Genomic DNA, 10372 nt, shown 5'->3' with positions numbered 1-10372 from the left:
ATTCGTTCTCAATAGCATTTATTTCAACACGTGAAAGAGCATCAGCATTTGTGTTTTGTTTGCCACTTTTATAATGAATGTCATAATCGTACTCTTCCAACTTGAGCCTCCAGCGAATAAGTTTTGAATTGGGATCTTTAAGACTAAACAACCATTTGAGTGGTTTATGGTCACTTATAATGTTGAATTTCCTTCCAAATAGGTATGGACGGAAGTATTTGGCAGCCCAAACAATAGCTAAAAGTTCCTTTTCAATTGTGCTGTAATTTATCTCAGATGGGTTGAGTGTTCTTGAGGCGTAAGATATTGGTAGGTCGTTTCCGATTTTTCCTTGGCTTAAGACTGCTCCATTTGCGAAGTTTGATGCGTCGTTCGTAAGATTGAATGGTTTGGAAAAATCTGGGTACTGAAGTATTGGGTCATTAGTCAAGATATTTTTGCAAAGTTCGAAGATTTCCAAAAATTCAGGATTGTGTTCGATTTTTTCACCTTTTTTCAAACATTTTGTGAATGGTTTAGTGATTTTGGCAAAGCTTTCGATAAATCTCCTGTAGTAGCCTAAAAGTCCGAGAAAGGATTTAATTTCTTTTGCAGTTTTTGGCAAGAGGAATTTTTTTATGACTTCTATTTTCTTCGGATTCGGTTTTATTCCATTTGGAGTGATTACATGTCCAAGGAATTCCACATCCTTGCGGAGAAATTCAGATTTATCGAGCTGAATCTTCAGTTTGGTTTCTCTGAGGCGTTGGAATACTAGTTTGAGGTTTGCGATATGTTCTTCGAGGCTGGAACTGAAAATAATAATGTCGTCCATGAAATTAAGCAGACTTTTCCTTGAAAATTTCTTAGGACGTCATCCATCACACGTTGAAATGTAGATGGGGCGTTCCTCAAACCAAAAGGCATGCGCAGATACTCGTAATGACCTTGCTCAACGCTGAAAGCAGTTTTCGAAACTGAGTTGGGGTTCATTTCAATCTGGTGAAAGCCAGATGCCAAATCTAGTGTGGAAAAATATTGGCAACGTCCAAGTTTGTCCGGAATTTCGTTTATATTTGGTAAGGGATACCGGTCTTCAATGGTTTTTTCATTCACTTCCTGTAGTCTACCACAATTCGCCACTTTTGTTTACCACTTGCGTCTGCTTTCTTCGGGACTACCCAAATTGGACTACTCCATGGGCTCTGACTGGGTCGTATTATTCCGTCTTCCAGCATTCTTGAAATTTGCTTCTGCACCTCTTCTTTATGAATAAAGGGATACCGATATGATTTCGAATGGACCGGGACTTCGTCCGTTGTTCTAATATCATGTTTAACTTGATTTGTAAAGGAAAGTTTCTCATTGCTTTTATGAAAAATATCACTGTATTCTTTACATAGCCTAATAATTGCTTGTTTTTCTTCAAAATTCAAGTGATCGACCCTAATTAAATGTTCTATATTTTGTTTTAAAGTGATTTTTGAATTTTCATGCAAAAAAATTTCAACTTGAAAAAATTCAAATTTTTCTTTGAGACACCCTGTTAAAGGAATTACTTCAATAGGTGTTTTCATTACTACGTTAACTCGTGTATCAGTGTTGTTTATAATTTCTGTCTTTGCTAATCCGTGTTTCGCAGTAGATAAGGTTTCCGATAAATAAAGAGTGTCAAGTTTCATCTCGGGTATAATGACATCGACCTCATAGAAATTGACAGGAATTTTAATAGCCGCGATTTCATGCGAGTCCACTGAGATTGTGAAATGTTGTCTATTCAACTTATAAAAAATTGGAATGCATAGATTTTCATTAATAAGTAGGTTTCTTTTAAAATCAATAGAAAATTTTAAATTTCGAATATCGTTAAGGCCAAGTAACCCAGCAGATTATGAAATTGAAATGATATGAAATTTATTTTATTGGAAGATTTAAATTCAGAAAAGGCCGGTATTTCGGCTCTAAATAAGGATGCGCTCTCGCCGATAGCTGTTTTGATTTCAATTGAATTTTGGTATATAAATTTGGGAAATATTTTTTTGCAATGGCTGGATTTAATATGGAGTTCATACTACCGGTGTCTATTAGTAATTTGATAGGCGGATTTTTAATTTCAATGAACGGTAGGTTGGTTGAGTGGGCATCCGAGAAAATCTCGTTTATATAGGGGGATCGGTTTGAGAGGTTGACCAAAAATTTTCATCCGGGTTTGGTTGAGGAGGTTCAATATCTTTTTCTTCGATATTATAGTAGTGTGTTGGATATTCGTAATCATAGCCTTCGGTATTACCGAAGTATATATTTTCGTTTTGGGTAATTTGATTAATTTCGTCAAGATATTCATCATTTTAGGGTGAGGTTTCTTTACTGTTAATTTGGTAAAGTTACTCAGATTGGAAATTTTGAGGACCCGTGGGTCTAAATTGATTAAATTTGGGAATATTGGAAGTTTTATATGTATTCCTTGAAGTTGTTGACATTTGTTCTGGATTATAATTCGGAACGTGTCCGGTGGACTTAAATACATTTCTGGGGGGACCAAATACTTGTCTAGTTGTCGTATACTTTGTGACAGTTGGTCTAGGTTGGATCGGTATGGGTTTACTAGGAAATCTGTTTGGGTTATTTTGAAAATTCTGAAAACTAGGTGGAATTTGGTGGTTAGGAACTGTCTGCGTGTACCGCTGTATTGGGGCGTTTGATTGATTTGATTGGAATGTTCGAGAATATTGCTGTGTATTGGAAATAGGGTTTGGAAATAGGTTATTTGCTGTCTAGGACGATCTGGGGTATTTTTCGGCAAGTGGTTTTGGTTACTGAGTTGTCTAAAATTATTTTGTGCATAGAAAAAGTTTTCTTCTTCTATGATATAACTAATAGCAGTTTCAATACTGTCCGGATTTTTAAATCTAACTGTTTGTTGTAAGGGTGCTGGGAGATTTCTTATAAGAGTTCTCAATGACATAACTTGATATTGTCGCCTATAAATAATTTTTGTTGCTTCATCCATTTCTTGAATGCTATAAGAATTTATTCTTTGAATCAAATGACTACGAAGAACTTGTAGTCTTTTCGCAAAATCTAAAGGTTGTTCGTTTTCGAAAGGTCTGGCTACAAGAAGGTCTTGTTCGAGACACTCCAAACTTCTCTTATCTACAAAACATTGACTGAGCGCCGCCTCTTTAATTAAGGCCCAGTTATTTAACTCTATTCTACTTCCTACTAAGAGATTGGCTCTACCAATTAATTTTGAATGAATAAACTTCAGTAAATACTGCTTGAAAATAGGATCTGTTGAATTTGAATAAGTAGAATTTAGAAAATCACAATTTGAAATGAACTGACTTAATTCGTTTTGATTTTCATCGTATGGCGTAATCATATCTACATATAATCTAAGCATACTAACGTTAATTTGTTCTGTGTTTCCGTTAGGCATTGTTTCTTCTAAAACCACAGTAGTATTAAAGTTATTTATTAAATTTTCAATTTCTGAATCAAGATTCATAAAAATTTTACGTTATTATGCAATGTAATATCCTATCCAGGATTGAATTTGAGAATCAAGAACAAATACTTATAAATGTTTGCCTAAATCTAATGTTTTCCTATTCAGGGAAATGGGTAAAAAGGAACTCGGTACTTACTTGTACTTCAGAGCTGCTTTTTTTGATGTGATCCTTCTGCTTCCTTGTGTGAACTCCAGAGGTAGGTAGTAAACGCCAAAGAGTTGAAACTCACGTTCAATTTTCGGAATCGGACCCGATGCCGTGAACTTCGCGAAAACGAACTGCGAAATAATGCTACAGCGACTGCGCCAGTTAAGTAACTTTGAAGTCGAAAACCGTTTTTAAAAACAATTTATTTTACTCAAAATCACAATACAAAATTTCTAGAGAACTTCTCACATCGAGATCTGCAAATAGAATGAATAAAAAGTTATGATGATAATCGTTTCTGGATCCGGAGTGGGAATCTGCAAGCACTGCATTTTCTTGGATAGTCTGCAAAATCTCTTCACATAACTAATGCGAATTTTTAAAAATATAACCCCTTCAATTCAAAGAAATTGCATATTTAGGACACCTTATAACCAAAAATGGAGTAAAATCAAACCCAGAAAAAGTGAATTGCATAATAGACTTTCCAGAGCCTATAAACGTTGAAGAAATAAAACATTTTTAGGTTTAGCAGGCTATTACCGAAAATGTATCCCAAATTTTTCCAAAATATCTAAACCAATGACGCACTTATTACAAAAAGATGTGAAATTCAATTTTGACAATGAATGTAAACTTGCATTTCAAGAACTGAAAAAAGCATTAACGTCAACCCCAATTCTAATATACCCTAACTTTGACGAACCCTTTATTTTAACAACAGACGCATCTTCCTTTGCAATAGGAGCAGTATTATCTCAAGGACCCATAGGAAAGGATTTACCTATCGCCTATGCATCCAGAACATTATGTCCAGCCAAGACAAAATACTCTACCATAGGAAGAGAATACTAGCTATGGTATGGGCAGTTAAACATTTTCGTCCCTACCTTTAGGAAGAAATTTCAATTTTATAGTAGACCATCGCCCTTTAACGTGGTTATTTTCAATTAAAGACACTGGCAGCCGATTAGCCAGATGGCGATTGAAATTAGAAGAATATCAATTCAATGTAATTTATAGACCCGGAAAAATACACAAAAACGCAGACGTTTTGTCTAGAATTAAATTAAATTATTTCAAAGAATGCGCAAAATTTCATTCAAAAATTTTCGCAATTGAAAATGAAGCAATCGAAAATGAAAACGAAGAAATTTCAGATACTGAAACTGAAATAGGTCAGGAAACAATTTTTGAAGAATTGAAAAACTTCACAAAACTTTAAGAATCAAAATCACTAATTGATTATTCTAAATTTATTTTCACTAATGACCAATTCTTAGACAAGAAACATAAAGACATAATTGTTTTTCTGCAAAGAAAGAAACTTACAGAAATTCATGATAAAATACTCGAAGACATTTTTGAAGAATATCCCGATTTCTTCTATAACAAAATCAATGTTGTGTCTAGTAAAACGGTGAAAGATCGAAAATATTATTTGATTCCATTACCTTTTGATCATGACGGAGCAATAGAATACTTGTTTAGCTCCCTATACAAAGATCAATAGCTATTTGTATAACAAGGGAGGAAAGTGTTATTTTTCCTCCCGAGAATGAAGTTTACTGCCCGACGCGTAGCGGAGGGCAGTAATCATTCAAGGGAGGAAAATTCACTTTACCCCCATGTTATACATATGATTTTTCCGCCTCCCTCAAATTTTTAAATAATTTATTTATGAAACTACAAAAAATTAATTTATTTATGAAACTTACAAACAAAATTTATTAAAGAACTAAAACTGAGAAGTAGGTACAGTATAACTCATAGGGACGGTATTTTCATACTTGCATCCTACATATTTTTAATTTCTGCTAGAGTAATTATTTATAGTGATGTTAAACGTGCAGTTTTGAGCAGTGGTTATTTGAATACCACTAGAACTGAGAGCTGGATCCAACGCAGTTTTCGTGATATTTTCACTAAATATATTATTATACAGCTGGTATCCCTCGGAAATACTCGTACTTGGCTGATTACAATCAGTTTCATTAACTTTAGTGACTCCCATAATTAGGTTCGAAATTTTTTGCTTTTTTGCAAGAGATTGCTGCACATATCCTTCAGCGATATTTGTAGACTTCCAACCTCCGTGTTGCTTTAAAGTAAGAATGTCTCCTCCAGAATTTGCAAGTAAACTTGCCGAGGTTCTTGTGAAACTATGCCCGGTATAATTTATGGCATTAGGCAGTTTTAAAAATTCTGCAATTTTTGTAGGAATTTTAGGTATAGTATTTTTTCCCAACCATTTGGTTGATACATTTTCCTGCTCTATAGCAGACAAATAAACGTGTCTGATCTATTTTAGGGCCGTAACGATATACCTATATTTTCTATAAATATCAATATAATTAGAGCATTCCCAGTGAAGCATTGATTACAAACGTTCTCTGAATATTTGTTTTAGAATTTGGTATATTTACTATTAATATTGAACCTTTATCTTCAATATCTGTAGTGGCCATTTTAAGGAGCTCGTCACACTTGCATGCTCCTGAAATTCCGAAAATGAGGAGAACCTACAAAACAAAAGAAAAAAATAATAAAAAAAAAAAAAAAACTGTCGACGCTGGGAATTCGAACCAAAAACTATAAGGCTGTCATGAATAAAGGCAGGGGACACATATACGCGGTGGCGGTAGCGATGGCGGTGGAGTACGCGGTGGCGTTCAGACGTAACATGTACAATCAAATATGCCGTTGCACACTTGTCGTAACATGTCTACGGCCAGAGCGGTACGGCAGCGTTCTAATGCGCGGTGGCGGTGAAACATGGGCTGTTGAGTTCGACCGCTATTGAAACGCGTACTGCTCGCAAAAATGTCTATAATTGAAGAAAGTGTCACTGAAAAAATTATAGAACATGTAAAGAAATGCAGGGTGTTATATGGTTTATCTCATCCTGATTACAAAAATATTCGGATTAAGAATAAAGCATGGGACGAAATGACAAAAAGTTTAAATGTTGAAGGCATGGATGGTAAGTATGAAAATATTAGTGTTATTGTGTATTGGTAATTTATTATGTTGTTATGTTATGTCAATATAACTCACTGTTTAGTAACATTAAACACTACAAGCTATTGAAATAATCAACAAATTGATCACGTAAATAAAAAGCATAATTAGTTGCTCTTCGTCTGTCAGCTGGCAAATTATTTAATCCCTGCACTGGTCTTGGATCATATTCAGTTAGATGATGAAAATGTTCGTCTACATTCTTTGATCGTAGTAAATTGTGGAGAACACAAGTAGCTTTCACAATACTTATTGCAGTTGGAACTTTCATTTCTAGAGGGCTAAAAAATAGCCGCCACTTTTGAGCCAAAATTCCAAAAGCGTTTTCCACGACTCGACGAGCTCGGCATAGGTGGCAATTAAATTTTTCTTTTCTGGCTGTAACCTCAATTCTTGAAGTTGCGATTGGTGGGCTGTCACGATGACAGTCAAGGCATACCGGTTCACTACAGAGGAGACGGGAGTGAGTTTACAGATGTTGTATATTATATTTTTTTTTTTGGGCGCCAGGTAAGTTGAAATGCCAATAGATTTCACTAATATCTTTACCAATTCTCCAACTTACCAAGAGAAAAGAAATAAAATTGACCAGCCACCATTCCAATAGATCAGTATATTGATAACGTGAAAATAAATTGTACAGTATGATCTTAATACTTGGGTATTTAAAATTCAATTACTTTGCGAGGGAAAAAAAAACAAAATTAGCACAGGTTAAAAAAACTTTTAGCATCCATGGATTTAATCGATGTGTTTTAAACAAATTCAAATCAATACTTAAAGCCAAACGAAATTACCTAGTTACCTTAAACTTCTCAATAAAAAAATAGAGCCAGCTACGTATAAATCAAAATTAAATACACAAAGAGCAGGAAGTGAAGCCGCAGGTAAGTCACCTTCAAGAATATTTCACAAGGATTCCGAAGTCATTTGCTGTGGGTCCAGAGCGCAGACGCAGTATCACGAAAAAATAATTAACTGGATCAAAACACGACTTAATTTCCGCTTTACATAATTAACAGTGAGTTATTAATCACGATAATGTAAATAATATATAAAAAAAATATAGTCAATTTGTTTATTGTTTCAGGTACTTGCGCGTCTTCTCCGCCCCCAAGTCCAAACAACAATCTTGAATCTAAAGAATCCACCAAGATAGGTAGTCAAAATGTTCCAGAGTGGTTGTTGATCTGGCGTGAATTCTTCCTACGGGAAAACGGTACCCCAAAAAAAACCCTTTAAAGAAAACAATAATCCTCATTGATTTCTATTGAAATCATCCTAAGTACATAATACAAAAGTAGCATCCTTAATGACTTTAAATTAATGGGACAACACCGTAAAACAGTGATCGATATGAAAAGTAATATTTTATTTTCTTTACCTTCAATAAAAAACCAAAAGTTTTCTAATATATATGATAACATGGCAAGAATCTACTGAAATTATCGAAAGTAAAAATTAATGCGCTGATTTCCAGCGGAAGAATCAATAACAAAAATAAAATAAATTATGATAGAACGTTACTATGATATTATATATTTTTATTGGCAAATGTCTAGTAACCGTATACTAAAAAAACAAATGAAAACAACAAATATTTTACACAAGACACTTTAGGTACACTCCGTCTGAATTAGAGCAACTTACCTTCCAGTTCAGAAGGGTTTCATTTACAATAAAATCCGGAGAAATACTGAAGACAAGTATTTCTTTTTCGGTTTCCACAAAGTAGATTTCAGTATTTTTCCAAAATACTGATTTGAGTAAATCCCAACTCGTAATGGTTCAACAAAATCGTCTATGAACTAATCACACGCAGATCGCCCTATAATAGGAGAAAATGAAAATGAGAAAACGTCTCAAAAAAGCACAGATGGACGGAAAAGGTTGACAAAAATGGCGTACTCACGTGAGGTTCTCTGATCCCTGAACAGGGTGAAAGGGCCACAACCAAACAATAGCAATACTCTATAAGTACGAAACTAACAGGCACCTTTTCACTTGAAATGAAACCTTATGGAAATTAATCCTCTATGAGGTGTCTAATAGACAGATTTTCCAAAATGGTTCTTTCTGAACACACACGAAGCGAAAAGAAAAAATGACCAAATCAGGTCGATCTGTTTCTCCTTCCCGTCCTGAGTAGGCCGGAAATTGAGATTTGGATACTAGTGGGAAATTATATCCGTTAGAGCCTATTTTGAAAAACGTTTCCTTATTGAAGCGCATGCCTATACGTCATGAGCAGCGTTGGGTGAACCAATCGGTGAAGAGTAAAATACGTGACTTCCGATCCATTTCCAAGTCGGTAAGTTAAATCACTGAATTATTGGAAAAGGTGTGTGAAACAGAAAGGGCAATAATTTGAAACCTATCGACATCTAAAATTTTTAGGTATATTTACAATTACAAAACCTCTAAGTCCCTCTGACCCATAGATGGCGAAAGATAATTGATAATGTTTGTTCACTATTGTTTAATTTAAACAAGCTGTCAATTATTCACCTACACTTAGTCCGAATTCAATTTGATATAATAATCAAAAAAACAGTAAAATAATTTCCTTTTCGACACGTCTTGACATGAATTTTTATAAATAATCGTGAAACGGTACCTCTCGCGCCCTCCATCAGCGAACAGAGAAACGTTGTCTTACGAGCCCTATGATGACAACTGTTTCACAGATCGCAACTAATAATCTAACTTGATGAATCTTATTTTCTGAAACTGGGTCAACAGAACCACTAATAAGCTAACCTAAATGGTACAACGAAAACAATCTGAAGGATTATGGAACTAAACTACAACTGGACGGTCAGCTAACAGGTGGGTACAATAATATAGTTATTTTCAATTAGAAAGAAAATTATTTCCGTAAGAGTTAGTTATTTAGGCTTGGTAAATCGAAAACCGAGGGCAATCTAGCTCAAATTATGTCAACTGCTCCCTGTATCCTTACAACCTCAAATTTATCCTATAACGAAAGGCTATACGAAACGAAATAATATATTCCAAACAAATAATGGGCTCACCTAATTTTTGACATTCATCCAGTGGCGCGGAAAATCATGATGTCCGGGGGATATGTCCAATAATGTTGTAATTGTTGAATGTAAAATGTTTATTTTATATGAATACGGAATAATATATTTTTTTTCCTCATGAAGTTGATTTCATTATCAATATTTTGAACTATATATTTTTAAGTAGATAATTATCCCGTTACATGGCGTCCTGGCGTACTTGTCGATAAGGAAATGGTCTCATTAAGTACGAGCTTAATGTAATAGCTTCGTCACCAACTAAGATACAAAGAAGTGGCTCATCCTTCCCAGGCAAAAGTTTAGTGGCAGGAATGTTCAAAGGTTCCAGTTTCAAATTTTCTACTCATATTTGAAGCTTCAAAAATACCACCATCACTATTTTTTCTATAGGCTCCGACATCGATGGAAATGAATTTATAGTACGGATCCACAATTGCCAATAACACTATCGAATTTTTTTTAAATAACAATAATGTAGGGATCCACTGTTTTTTGGGACACTTTATAGTTACGTTTGCCGTCTATACTTCCTAGACAGTTAGGAAAGTTCCATATATCCTTAAAACCGGAAATTGAAGTTTCCCAAATTTCTGTAGTGGGTTCTGGCATATAAATTGGTTGCAGTCTCGTCCAAATTGCGCAACATACTTCTTCAACAAATTTTTG

This window comes from Leptinotarsa decemlineata, unplaced genomic scaffold, assembly GCF_025532065.1.
Source record: "Leptinotarsa decemlineata unplaced genomic scaffold, Ldec_3_MD MMD2_tig00078392, whole genome shotgun sequence".
In the NCBI taxonomy this organism is placed as follows: domain Eukaryota; kingdom Metazoa; phylum Arthropoda; class Insecta; order Coleoptera; family Chrysomelidae; genus Leptinotarsa; species Leptinotarsa decemlineata.
The sequence above is the reverse complement of the archived record's forward strand: the minus strand, read 5'-3'. Positions refer to the sequence as shown.